The following is a 15,137-nucleotide window of genomic DNA, read 5'->3' as shown; positions in this document are numbered from 1 at the left end:
CAGACCCTCTGAGGAGGAGGAGGAGGAGGAGCTGCCCTTTGTAGCAGAAAGCAGCTGGAACAGATGGAGCTCTGCTTGGGGACAGACGACGAGGGCTTCCACAGGAATGTCAGCAGCAAAGGGAAAACTAGGGAGTGCTAGGAATGTCCCAGTGCTGAACGGGGCAGGAGCCTGGTGATGAGGGGCAAGGAAAGCACTGAAGTACAGAATGTCTTATTTGGTTCTCTTTTTTCCTGGCTAGAATTGCCCTGAGGAATACCAGGACCCTCAGACCCACGGGAAAGTCTGGAGAAATGTAGACTTACCCTCCACAGAGCAGGATCAACTTAGGAAATGTTTAAATGAACTTGACATGCACAAGTCCATGGGACCTGAGAGGATGCACCCTTGAATACTAAGGGAATTGGCATTGTGAGGCCACTCATTATCATCTTTGAAAGGTCATGGCCATGGGGGAAGTTTTCTGAGTACTGAAAAAAAAGCAAATGTCACTCCTGTCTTCAAGAAGGGCAAGAAGGAAGATCCAGAGAACTACAGCCCAGTCAGCCTCCCTGTATTCCCTTGAAAGGTGATAGATCAAATCCTCCTGGAAGCCATTTCCAGGCATATTAAGCACAAGTCGGTCACTGGGATTAGTCAGCACAGATTTATGAAGGGGAAAAGCCTGACCAACCACCTTCTATGATGAGATGACTGGCTCAGTGGACAAGGGGAGAGCAGTGGATGTTGTTTATCTTGACTTTAGCACGACTTTTGACACCACCTCCCATGACATCCATAACAAATTCTTCCTCCTTCTCTAACGTAATTTCTTCTCCCTCTCTCAGACATACATATATTGATGTGCTGAGATTTTATCCACAAATTGTGCAAATTATTTCCTGTCAAAGTGATTTCACCCATTTTGTTCAGATTATCCCTTGCCCTCAAAACTGAATATTCATCTATGAGCATAGTCACACTGGAAATTGGCAGACATGATAGACTGTATTTATTTTGTCCATAGCTCCAGTGAGGCTTTTAGCTTGCATTTATATTTGCTGTTAGCACATGGAACACGTGTCAGAAGATCTGAGAATTAGGATGGCATAATAAAGTTGACAACAGAAAGATAATCAAGAAAACAGATATTTTTCCACAGGCAGTAGCGTACTATGAGCTTGCCAATAAAACCCAGTCAGAGCAACACTGACATAGCATGGAGAATTACTGATACTGAGACATCAATAAGGCAGCAGTAATGTTTGAAGAAATACCCCAGATTTTTTTTTTAATTAATATCTGTCTAATATACTTTTATCTGTAAAAGTAAAAGCTGCATTAATTTTGATAAAGGAAGAGTCTTCCATGTTCCAACACTACAGTTCTTTGTTTTGTATCATAAAAGCTGGCTTGTACTCTTTCATATCACAGATGTTGTGTTCATATAATGTTCCCACAAGCCACATTATGCAGACGACTTTGTTACACTTAACACACTGACTGAACCATGCGCGTCTCAGAAAACCTCAGAAGAAACACTTTTTTTTCATTTGGAAACTTCTGAAAGTGACATTATAATCAATGGAGTGAAAAATATGGAGGAAGCACAGAAAATTGGAAAGTTTTAAGAGGTTGGTGCTTTTGAGATAGAAGAAAATAGTCTAGCTTTCCTGACCTTTATCTTAAAAGTTATAAGGAAATCAGCAGTGTGGAAAAGCAGAGAGCGCAACCAGAGATGAGTTTAGCTGACAGATGAGAGAGAGAAGCAATAATTGGAATCAGTAATGGACCTGGAAACAGAGAAAGGATTCTACAGAATGGCATGATTATTGATGCAAAAACACACCAGTATTTGCGCTTGGCTTTGTGAACAGGTGTCCAAGATATTTCCATTTGTTTCCCCAAGACTAGATCAGTCATCTGTGCAATTAAGTGTTAGTTTGGGGAAGGAAGATGTGGTACACTGTAGGAGAGTCAGGAATCTTTATTCTAGCAAATATCAAATTCCAATTTAAAATTGAAGTTGAAAAATGAAAATTAACCTTCAAATAGCAAATATCAGATTTCTCAGCTCTTAGAAAGGAGTGGAGTATAGTGAAGGGGATATAGCAAGATTCTACCTTCCATTCACGTCATTTTTCTATAATTTATGTCATTCATGTAAATTATCATCGATCATTTATATACACTATAATCCTGTTAAAAAGCAACGTTTTTTTACTTTGTTAACCATTACAAGCACACAGCCTATCAGGCATCTGAAAGTCAACTTGAAGATACAGTCAACAGCTAAAGTTACATCTCCTCGTAGACTAATGCTAGTTCAGGCTGTCAATGTATGGCAGAGCAACCTGCAGGTTTAAGCAGCTGAAACAAAAATATCCATGGTCTTCCCCACGGGCTGCAGGGGAATCTCTGCTCCGGTGCCTGGAGCACCTCCTCCCCTCCTTCTGCACTGACCTGGGGTCTGCAGGGCTGGGGCTCTCACATGTTCCCACTCCTCTCTTCTGAATGCTGTTGTACAGCAGTTTTTTCCCCTTTTTAACTCTGTTCTTCCAGAGGCGCTGCCACCATCGCTGATGGGCTCAGCCTTGGCCAGCGGCGGGTCCATCTTGGAGCCACTGGCATTGGCTCTGTTGGACATGGGGGAAGCTTCTAGCAGCTTCTTACAGAAGCCACCCCAGTAGTCCCCCCGCTGCCAAAACTTTGCTACGTAAAACCAATACATTCCACCCTTCGTCTCTGTGAATCACATATTTAAGAATTATCATTAAAATACACATTCAACACACAATCTTCATAAACTTCACTTCTGGTGCAGGTTTTTTCTTTCATCACTGTAGCTACTGAAGTGCAAAAGCACAAAAGTACTACTCAGTTTAGGCTGAAGTTGTAGTTTTCACTGGAAACCTGAACACCAAGGCAGACAAAATATTCTGGTCAAAATAGGGGACTAAACCCCACAGGCTTCTACATTCAAGTGCCCTGAAAATGTACATAATCTCAAAAGTAGAATGCAAAATTGCTGTTCTGTTTTATTCTGTACTACCCTAGTCTAGTTTTTATGCAGTCAGTTCTATTTGGGTTCATAAAGTGAAATCATGTGGGAAAGAAATGAGAAATTAAGAACAGGTTATAGCAAAAAGGTGGTAGTGTTATAAGCCATTATGTCCATGACCCAGCAGGCCATTATTTTATTTAAGCACAAAAATATCAGTTTATAGAAGTCTTATGAGTCATTGCTTGTAATTGTTTAACCAGTTAACTTCCTTTATAGCTCATTTTGAAACTGCTTTCCTATGTTTGCAAGTTGTTTTATCAATATGGTTACATCTGCTTTCATAAATGATCAAAAAGCAAGAAATCAGCTTTAAGAGCAGATATGCACCTCATTTAAACTTTGCACTTTGAAAGAACTATTTTAATGTGCAGAGTGCATCAGTGATACAATTCTAAAAATAGAACCCTTAAGTCTGAGAAATCAAAAAAGCTAAAGTTTGCACAGCATTTAGTCTGAAGAATCAAGTACTCAAAATTCGAAAGAACATATAAGGCAATATGGCATTGCCTCAGTCCTATGGTACACAATGGCATGAAGTAAGTGGGGTGTGGAAAATCCCCTTGGAGGTTTTCAAGATTTGTCTGGACAAAGCCAGGGCTGACCTGACATTGTGTTGGCAGTAACCTTGCTGCAAGTCAGAAATTGCATGTGCCACCGCCAGCGGTCCCTGCTAACCATACAAAGTCTGTGATTCAGTGAAATATGCCTGAGCACTGTAAGCTGCTGCTGAGATTGCCAATATCCAGGAACAAAAAATGAGCAGTGGTGATGACTGGAAGGAGCCCAGGGGTGGGAATGGGACATCCAGTGCTTCAAATATCTCTCCCTGTTTTTTTTAATCATCTCACCGTGGTTCAGACTTCCTGTCTTATTAAATCAGAGAGGAAAATGCCTGCAATTAGTGCTTAACTTAACCTAATTACCAAAGCCAAGAGAAACAAACTAATTTTCCCTTGGAGAACAGAGCTGCCCATAGCCTATTGCCCAGTTGTTCGTGCTTTGGTTAAAGGAAAGGAAAAAATGCATTTTGGTGATTCTGAATAGCAAACTAGTCTTTAACTTCTTGTTCCAAACTACTATTGCAGGATAAAAACCATGACGAGTATCATTTGAACTATAGAATACCTTGGATTGCATTTTCAGTAGGGTCTTCCAAACAGAACTTTAAGTTTTGTAACAGGTATTAATCAAATTCAGCCCAGCAACAACACAAATTCCTTTTGGAAAACTTGCTAACATGCAATATATACACCAGGGTGATTTTCATACAAATAAAGTGATGTTTAAAAATATGTTCAGCCCTTCTGTTCTGATGGTGACTAGTACTTATTTACCTAAATTTACCTTAGTTGCTGTTGAAAAGCAGAGACTGCAGCCATTCAGGAACGCTTAATACTCCAGGCAAGCAGCAAAGTGTAACTGCTGACAGCATTGCCACTTTTAGAGCAACCTTTATAAAAAGGCCTGCCTGTTAGTACTTCCCGTATCCGATCTACCTGATGAAATGCAAATGGTCTGGTTTCTGGTCTCCTCTGCTGTCAGCCATGACCTTTAAAGGTGAAATTTAAATCAACAATGTTTTTCAGTAAAATTATCAATATAATCTTACATTACCCTAAAAGATCAAGAACTGCTACTTCTCCTAATTTATAGAAAGATAGCTTGTCACACAGAACATTACAAAAACTGATGCAGAAAAGAACAAATGTGTAAAGTTGGATCCAAAGTCTACTGAAGTCAACAGAAGTATCTGGAAATACTGCTACTTGTGTGCCTAATTTGCATAAAACTGACTTTTTTTTTCTGGCAAATTTTATATCTGTAAACATAGACACCACAATTTAGCTAGTCACAGGTACAGCTATATATAGGCACTAGCTACTGCTGATAATTACACCTGCAAATAGTTCTACAGCAACTTTCATAGGCACCTTTGAAAGGTAATTTAGACATGTCTTACAAAGGACAAACAGAAAAATTTAAAGGCATGATCAGGTCTGGAGAACTGAGCTTCTTTTCCTCCATCTTATCAGTTGACATCTCTGTCAGGTGAATTTGTCAAGTCATGGTTACTAGAAGCTCAGTTGATAATCTCTGCAAACATTCTTCTTTCAAGAAAACAGATTTTCCAATAATCCAAGTTTATGTGTAAAGCCCATCACATTTTCCTACATATCTCACCATCAAAACAGTGTCCATAATAACACCTTAATTTGTACATAATTTTACCATATCTTAGATCTGTAAGTGATGATATAAGAGCAAGTATAGTTCTATATTTTCCACAATTTGTGTATTTTCTGCTTTAAAGGATCAGGTGTCTCAGACATTTTCTTGGCATTACTTCTGAATTCAATATATTCTTCTAAATAGCCTATCTTCTTATTTATTGTATTTTGCAAAATTTGAAGTATCTTTAAGGGTTAGAAGGGATACGATTACTGTCTATAAATACATCATCAGAAGCACAAACTCTGGGAGGAAAAAAAACCTACTTAAACTAAAGGACATTTTTTGACACAGGAATAAAGAGTTCTCTGTTAATGAATAAACGTATGCTTGAATCTAGAGGTTTAATTCTACCTGAGGAGTGAGTTCTGAACAGCTTTTTAAGTGACACAAGGGAAAAACCACATAATTGGTGTTACAAATGTAGTTTCTATCAGTGTATGGAAGAGATCAGGTAGTGTGACTGTCTGCAACAGCAGGAAACTGGTCTCAGTGAGCCAAGTGGCCCCTTCCTTGTATATGTTCCTACTCATTTGGACAATAAAATTAGGCAAGAAAACTTCAGCCACTGAAGTACCAGTACTGCAAAACTTGGAAAGCTTTTCATAATGGCTGATATTTATATTACTTTTTAATCCAGTAAAAACTGCTTTATTACACAGAATTTCATCTCAGAGTAAAAATATTATCTTCTGGCATTTTCCATCCCAACTGACATTGAGCGACACCTGTAGAACCAAGATGGGAATTATTTAGATTCATCTATTTAGATGAAATGTGTGCTAAAACCACACACATACATCACTGAAGACAAGCATTTGAGAGGAGGAAAAAATATTCATCTGATTTGAACATTTTGTGCTAAACACCTTCCCTAAATGCAAAAAGAATTGTCTCAAGTTACCAGGTGGTGTTGGGTTATGGACATGCCACTGCAAACCGCCTGGGGAACAACCTGGGGTGGAACTTCAAATGAAATTCTCTTCTGAGCCTTGTGTTTCAGCAGCATACTGATTTCACTTGATTGATTTGACTAATGTAATTTTGGGCAAGCCCTTCTCTCCAGTGAGAATCTGATACTATCTTTATCTTTATCCAGGAATTTCAAGCAGAAAAATGTGGCTGATGCTTTGTATCTTACTCTGCCTTTCGAACTCTTCGACCTAACTTCTACTTCCTATTCAGGAATTCCCTTCCTGGGAACTTGCAGAACGTAGGACCTTTTCTTTTCAGTTGCATACATCACCACTGGTTGCTTTAACTGTTGAAGATCTCTTTGGGTTTTATATTGTACCATTTGATATGAGAAACCCTTTAAGATGCTCTACACAAAGTTTACTCATTGCTCATGCGGTCCAACTTTTTGGAATTATGTTTTAAGGCTGCAGTATGGCCAAGATAGAAATGCCTACACAACAGTGTTGGTTGCAGCTGCAGTTTCGTCACACGGGATGTTGAAATCTGGCAGTGCTGTGATCACTACTAAATACTGTCATCTTGCAAGTCATTCTGTTAATTCACTGCACCAGAGCTCCTGTTGAAACCCTTCTATGTTCTTAGACTTTGTACTGTTGGGTGTAATAAACAAATGAAAGAGAAGTTGTACATTTGATCTGTGAGGTATTTTAAGTCAATATAAGCCTCCAAGCAGCGGAGTTAATTCAACACTTGTAAATAGTCAATCTGACAGGACTTCATTAAGCAGAGGTCAGGGCAAGAGCCACCACATGATTTCTAGGATGCTCTTCCTTTCATTCTCTTTGCAACAAACTGATGGGAAGAAAAAATAGGTGATTACAAGAGAAGTTGACTCAGAACGAGGAGTCCTGCGAGAGCATCTGAGAGGCTCTTTGAAAGCTAACTGTTACTGAAAATCGTTGACTTGGTTGTCCAATATTTCCCGTCTTAAAACTAAGATATCTTTTGCTCATGGACTTTGCAATAATGCTGCATTCTTAATACATCACCCTTGTCTATTATGCTAGAGAACCCACTGGCTTTACTTAAAACTCTGATTGCTTCCACCTATTATCCTCCACTGGAGCACTTAATTAGCTGCTTCACTTGCTTACAGTTGGTTTCAAACTGCACTTAAGCAATATTTTGTGGGCAGGAATTTGATATCACTGGAGAGTCTCCTTATTTAATCTTTTCTTGATTTGTTTTTCAATTAAATTAGCTGAAAGTTAGTTGGTATATTCACACATAAGGACATGAGGGTGTCATGAGACATTTTCCTGTGTGAGTCTAAGAGCTACCAGCAGCTGTACCACAGCTAATTTTACAATAGATAGAGTTTAATACCAAGTGCAGTATCTGTAGGTCATTAATCTGATGAGGAAAGCATGTATTTCTTGATCTTTTGAGAATATTGGAGAAGTAACCTTTTACTGGTATGCAGCACTTCTGAAAGAGCAAAAAGAGGTACAGAATAGCGTAACGAATTGACTGTTTTGATATCCAGCTTCCTGGTACCTGAATAACTAGGTCCCAAGTTCTGAATTTCACGCAGGAACATGGCCACTATTATTCCGGATAGATTAGGGAATTAATGTCTTTACTCACAGTTGCTCTGCGTTGTGTTTCTTCTGCGGGGACACAAGCGGTTTCTTTCTTCAGGCTGCCCTGCAGAAGGCTCTGTGGTGCCCACTGGAGCAGCAATTCCGGGGAGCAGCTGTGCTTGGGAGACAGATGTTTCCAGACCAGCAAGGCAAAGGAGGAGGCAGGGTAGGACAGATCTAGCCAGCTGGGAGCCTTCTGCAGAACCAAGGGCCTCCAGGCTGTGGAGGAGAGGAGAGCACACCAATCAGCCCCGGGTGGAAGAAGAGAGGTGGGGTGGGGATTCGCACCATCCAGTATCGTCTCTGAGCTGGGCTCAGAAAACCAGACAGAAAAAGCCATTTGAATTCGAAGGTCCTTTTGGAGATGTTCACTTTAGGCAAAAGGACAAGAGCAAATGTCCTCAAGTTGCACCAGGGGAGGTTTAGATTGGATATTAGAAAAAAATTCTTTACTGAAGGGGTTGTCAGGCATTGGAACAGGCTGCCCAGGGAAGTGGTGGAGTCACCATCCCTGGAAGTGTTCAAAAAACACGTAGACGTGGCACTTCAGGATGCGGTTTAGTGGGCATGGTGGTGATGGGTTGATGGTTGGACTCAATGATCTTAAAGGTCTTTTCCAACCTAAATGATTCTATGATTCTATGAAAAGGACAGCCTGGGCAGACCAGCCCAAGCACTCAGCATGACCTGAGGTCCCACCACAATGCCTGTGAAGAAATAGAGCCTGCACGACTGTAGCCACCTCTGCACCATAAGACAGTGTTCATGTGATAAGCCTACAGGCAGGTTCCCAGAAATGCAGTGATGCTGCTTACACCCATCTTTTCTCGTTCAGAGAACTTGAACAACCTTCCCTAATGCATCTGGGAGTCCAGCTCTGTACAGGCAAGCATTATTAGCACCCACAGCTTCCTTGTTCAGTGTCTCTGGCATGTGCATTTTCAAAGTAAATAAATGCAGTTGCAACTCAATGACTGTTTCTACACCAGCATGGAGTTAATTCATCTAGAGAAGCAGCACACCAGCAGCACAGTCTGTGAAGAAATAGCACAGCAGGCAACTTGCATGCTTGTCTAAACTGTGTTGTCTAGGTGTGAGGAAAATGCCATTTTTGTCTCCTGCAGGTGCAGTGTTCAGCCATCATTTCACTTACTGTGGTTAATTTACTGAGAAAAATGCAGTATTTTATGTTGCTGTCAAAAGTAGCCCTTGTTATTTTTTTGAGTGCTCAGACACCAGGATTGTTTCCCTGATGACTTCACACTGTTACAGTGCATCAGCAAATGGGACTGGTTTTGCCCCTTTTCCCCTACTCTGAAATCCCTGCCCTTTTAAGCTATTAAAAAGAAGGCAAGGACTAAGTGGCAAAGGAAAAATCTACTCAAAATTTGATTAATGTTATTTATATTTGTCTCACACATGGCCAAGAACCAGTTGCACACAGAGCACATTTAATGTCTGGCTGAGAAAGTGTTCATTTACATTTATTCCATTTAGGTCATCCTTCATATCAGCAGTGCGCCTCTGTTGTGATTGAAATGCCAGGTTTTAATATAGCAGTATTAACGTGCTGGGTATGGGGAGGGGAGAATAGGGTGCTTTATCATACGGTCTCATTTTTATTTGTTTATGATTTCAATATTCATGATGGGCTGACAAGTTTATGAGTTCAAGTCTGGGGATGAAAAATACGAAAAGGACTTGTGGGAACATAGATCCTGAGAAGATTTCACTTTCAAATTTTGCAGACACAACTTATATTCATCAACACCCCCATATAAATGATCAACCTTTAAAGCCCACAGGGATGGTTTCAAGCTTCACTCTATTGTAACAACATGTCAGCCAAAGAGTCATTAGTGAGCAGATAAAAGTGATGCAGTTAGTTATATCTGAAGGTCTCAGGCCTGAAAGGTATGAAATAAAAATCGTAAATGCTGCAGCTGGAGTTATCGAGACTAAAATTTGCCATCGTTCAGAAGCACAAGGTGAAAATGGAGAATGTGATAACATGATAAATGGAACTGATCATATCTGTGACAGTCTTTTGATCTTCAAAAGCCCAGAGGGCTTGAATTTTGCTGATAAAGCTTGCTATAATTACTTCATGTCATTCAAACTCTATGCGGCACAAGACTGGAGAAGGCTGCAGGTGATATTGGTATGGAAAACGGGGGCTTGTGAGCCTTCTGATCACCCCTGCATGCAAGATGACAGGAAAAAACAAGCTGCAGCTGATGGGATTTGCACTGACAAGTAGGTTTTTACTGTTTCTCATGATCCCGGGATTTCTTGGGCTTTCAAGCAGCTTTTAGACATAAGGCTCATGTATCTTTCAGACACACCACCTTTCCGAGAGATTTAACTTCTCCAGTTCAGTAAGGAAAATATGAATTCTCCGGTATTAAGTAAATTCTACCACAAGTCTTTAAAAGGCCTGTGTTGATTTGCTACAGTGATTTGACCTGTATTTTCCAATCCTTATTTGTTGAAGTATGACTTTAAAGCGGTGGTTGGTGTAAGGAGGAGCACCTGAAAACAGTCCCTTCCCCAGGAGAAGCTAAAGCAGGGATTTCTGTATGTGACACCTTGGATCACCCACCGGTCCTGCTCCGCAGCCCTCGGAATCTGCTCCCGTCGTACAGGGCAGGCAAACGCTTTTGGCCCCAGAGGGGAGGGAGGGAAGGCTGAGGAAGCCTAAGAGGGTTCCTGCTGCCTCTAGCATCAGGACCCCAGCTCGTGCAGCATCCCCTGGACCCTGTGAGGATCGAGAAAGGGCCGCCTGGAACGGGATCAGCCGAAGCGACACGCGGGCTCCTCCGCCTCCTGGGCCAAAGGCACAGCGCTGGGAGGCCAGCCGTTCCCACTTTCCCGAGGGTTTGGCTCCATCCTGCACGTACAAAACTCTCACCAAAAAGGGAGGAGGGGATCTGGAAAGCGGAGGGGGATCCGTAACCTCACCCTGTAGGGTTAGGAGGACCTGGGGTGACTACAAATAAATAGAAGGTAGAATATCATTTTGAGGGTAGACTAAACTATAAAGAAAATTATTGCCAGCAGATGATGGGGAATCCAAGTCGGAATGAGTGAATGCATATGACTGCTGTATCCTGGCAGCAAAGATTAGATTTCAAGATATTCTGAGTTCTAGCAGAAGGAAAAAGGATTAAAAAATAAAAAAATAAAAATCCTGTATCAAAATTGCATTCTGCATATTCTTGACCCATTTATTTCTAATAGGAATTTTGAGACAGAGAAATTTTCCAAATGCAGAGCTTCTGTGAGTTACAGACCTACCAGAAGTAGTCTCAAGGAGTTTCATCATTACTCTACAGCAAAGAAAAATGAACTTACACTCTTCCAGTAAATGATCACACATCTTTTCTGTGACTAGTACAGAGAGGGAGGAAAGAGCAAACACAGCAGCACTGCTATTGTATATTCCCAGCAGTAGTCAGTTCTTTTGGATGCAAACAAGAACAGTGAGCCTTAAAGAGCTGACTAAACAAACCCTTACTATCTAGGGATCCTCTGGAAAACACGGATTCTGGAAATAGCAATTCATGTGGAAAAAAAAAATATTTCTTCCTGTGTTTATCTTAAGACAGGCTGTAATAAGTTTGACAGACTCCGCTGCCACGGTGGTCAGTTCTTTTGGTAAAGGTACAATAGCTCTGGCAGAAAAATTAGCGTGTGGAATAATTGTCCTCACCTACTAAGGGAACATGTTCTTCTAACTAATCAGAATACCCTGAAGTAAAAACCCAGCATACATGCAGAAATTATCTATTACATTTATTAATCATAGGAGAAGACTGCAGAGGACTTCCTTGGATAATTCATGGGGTAGCATTAAAAGACACACAGAAGTTCATCAAGGCCAGCCAGGTTTGTGATAACTGGAAGTCCAGTCATGACAGTCACCATAGCACTTAGCCAACAAGGAATCTGTGAGATTACGAACATGTGCCTCGGTGCATGTCACGTGCCAAACAAGTGTCATTTCCTTCTGAAAATACCACAGTCTTCACAAGGATAATGACTAAAAAGGATTTTGTTTTAAAGAGAAAGTTAAACTCATGTTGGAAGGTTATTGAAAAATATTATGTTCTAAGTAGGATAAGTGTGAAAAACTAAAAAAGGGTTTTCTCCAACAAATAAATTTGCCAAGCTAACACAAATTCAAAATTAAATTTGGCATACTATTATCTCAAAATAAATCTGTAAAAGCCATTTAATATGAGGGTTTATGCCTGAACTAAAGCACAAGAAAAAAGGGAAAACAATTTGTTGGTTTTAGTCAACCTAAAATATGAAGGCACACTCTATTTATTAGTCTGAATACTGTTAAAATGTGTTGCACCAATGATCACTGCTGTAAGATACATCATTACTGAATTTCTAAGGTGCATGCAATGGCATCAACCCTTCTACTAACACTGAGATTAGAACTGGAATTAGCTCTCAACTACTTCCTCAAAAGTAGCTAAGCAAAAAGATACACCAGACACTGTTCAAAATTATTTCAAAATAGTTCAGAACTAAGATACAGTACAAAGGTTCTCTATATAATCTAAAATTAAATTATTAACTCCTCATTTTCAGGCATTGCAGTTTCTACTGTAATGTCAACTACCACCAGCTCTCTCTCACCACACTCACAGTCACCTCTGTGCTACATAACAGCTACATAACACTAAAACCACAGCTACATAACGCCAAATCAACCAGGGGAGTACAGCATACACTCAGATCTGGATGGACAGCATTCTGGAAACCTTATGTCAGAGAATGTTTCATTTAATCTGAAGGCTATGCTGTTTGTAGAAGGTCCTTGGCTTGTTTGAACTTGTCCAGTTTGACTGGCTAAAACCACCTAATGTTCAAATGCTGGGCATCCTGAATGTGTTATAAGTATAAACACATATGATACACAAACAATATATTAAATACATATATATTGATTTTTTCTTTGAATCTTAGTTTTCCTGTGACACAGAGATACATGGAAAATATATAAATGTTTACTCAGTGATTTTTTAACTGATGGCATCTTTATTAGGTATGTTTTCTTCTACACCTAAAACAAGCTTTTGCTGCAATTTGTCTGTAACCATTTCAGATCACACGTCCTGTAAGACTACTTTTTAACGCTACCGAGCTTGTAATATCACCAGGAGCCACCAGAGGACACTGTTACAGAAAATGCTTAAGAAGAAACTGGTTTTATCAATAGTTCCTTTTAATAGATTTCATGCATCAATAAAAAAGTCTGTTTCCGCCTGACTGTCTTACGGGGAATTATTTTCTAAGGTATCGCCTAGTAATTATCTATTCACAAACAAATGTTTTAAAACATCAGACTTTATAAGGAAAAAAAAAAAAAAGGTCACCTCATTTTTCTGTTCCTAGTGCCTTGGCGTAGGGCAGTGAAGGGCTTGTCCAAGCTTCAACAAGTTGCACTAAGCTATGGCAGCTGTTTCACACATTTTTCACTCAACTTCCAGGTCAGTGCGTAAGCCCATTCAACATAAAGATGAAGATACAAAACTTCTCCTTTCACTGAGAAAAAACAAGCAGCTGTTGAGACAACAATGAGAGAGGACAAGCTGAGGCAAGGCAGGAGGACCCCTTAGGAAGGAAGAACTGTGGGATAAAGCGTAGCGGAGTCAATGAACCGTGCATGAGAGGACGGAAAGCTGGAGTAATAACCCAAACTGTTGGCCAAAAGCCCCAAGTATCTGTCTGATGCCAAATGTCTGAATCTTCTGAGAGTCCCCAATACAGAATCCCAGCCAGTACAACCATCGCCTGTTTGGACTTGACTGCAAATTCCCATCTGCTTTATTAAGCTGCTCTCATTTGATCTTTAGCCACATACGTCTCTGCAGTTTACTACAAATGGAAGACTTTCTATCTTGCCAATGCCAATGAACGTTGCCTGCCAGGGCTGGCAACTGGGACTTGTACGGACATGAACACATTCAGAAACCCAGCACATGAGGCAAAACCTTTTGTGGTGTGACATTAATCCTAACGATACCTCAGTAAGAACAACACAATGCTTGCAGAAACATTAAGTTAGTATATCAGTGATTGGATAGTGGAATGGAGTGAGTTAAAATACAAGAGATCTGTAAGGTGTCTGAGAGACTGCAGAATCCACAATCGATCAGGCAGCCAGAACTGGAAAATTAGAACATGCCTTGTAACAACTCAGTAGACTGAAATGCACAGAATCAGCAAGAATTTTAAATTGGTTGATTTTTTGCTGTATTGGTCATTTATTTACATTTTTTGCTTTTTACAAATGTACTATTATATATTATGTGAATACAGTCTATTTACACTTGCATGATTTGAAGAATAGATAAGTGAAATAGGTGTTTGCTAATGCTCTTGCCATCTATAAAAGTAGCCTAAATTAACTACAGTTTTGAGCTGATCTTAGTAATGAGCTTACAGTGAACTTCTGTAGAATGGCATGTTTTTATATGAGACAAAGCAAATTAAAAAAAATTTAAAAAAAAGAAGGAAAGCAGGTTTTATCTTCTATCCAATAATGTAGAATACTTACTTGACTTTCCAACCAGAGCAAGTAAAAGGTGACAAAACCCCCTAAACGATAAAAATGGGCAAACCAGAAATTTTAAAAGCTCATAAACCACTCCCCACCCCCACCCCACTCCCCCCCCATCTATTATAGTCGTGCTTTCAGTTTAATCAAGAATTTTCTGGACTGCATGAAACTCTGCATGATCCTCATCAGCCTTGGGGTTTCACAGTCACCTGTCAGGCGTGGGTTTTGTCTGCTCCCTGTCCCTCCCGGCAGCGTCTCCCTGTGAACCGCAGGCTCCAGTTCTTTGCCTCTGCCCCCAAGTCTGCGGGCTCCAAGACCCCTCCAGGAAAAGTCTCAGCTACTCCCAAGAGAAAAGACAATCATCTGCCCTGGAGGATCTGATCCACTTACTTGCTTTCTGAAGTAACATAGCACACAAACTGAAAACAAACCAAACGAATGGATGCTCTCCATTGCCCCCTGCAATCCCTTGGATACAATTTGCATTGTGGTCCAATATAAACAATCCCTGTAGTTCACTATTCTTCATGTACACAAAGAGCTGTTTAAAAAAGACAAAAGAATTGCTATGTCTTCTGCCTTATAGCAAAACCATATAGGAAAAATCCTTAGAGCTTAGAATGTAATAACTATTTATTGAGATGGATGATTTGTCTGCAGTGAACATTTTTCCCCTAGTCTCCGCTATACAATAAACTGGCTGAGTTGTATTGTCTTGTTTTCA

At 40.2% G+C, this 15,137-nt stretch overlaps 1 long non-coding RNA gene across 1 annotated transcript; it reads right to left on the bottom strand.

Annotated features, from left to right (window-relative positions):
- Positions 1–4,482: 4,482 nt before the first annotated feature.
- On the bottom strand, positions 4,483–14,173 carry LOC126048745 (uncharacterized). The gene is made up of 3 exons (XR_007508974.1): positions 13,227–14,173; positions 7,838–8,052; positions 4,483–4,592 (listed from the first exon to the last, which is right to left on the bottom strand). It is a non-coding gene; the product is annotated as an uncharacterized LOC126048745 (long non-coding RNA).
- Between the last annotated feature and the right edge of the window lie 964 nt (positions 14,174–15,137).

This window comes from Accipiter gentilis, chromosome 20 (genome assembly GCF_929443795.1).
Source record: "Accipiter gentilis chromosome 20, bAccGen1.1, whole genome shotgun sequence".
Taxonomy (NCBI): Eukaryota; Metazoa; Chordata; class Aves; order Accipitriformes; family Accipitridae; genus Astur; species Astur gentilis.
The sequence above is the reverse complement of the archived record's forward strand: the minus strand, read 5'-3'. Positions and strand labels throughout refer to the sequence as shown.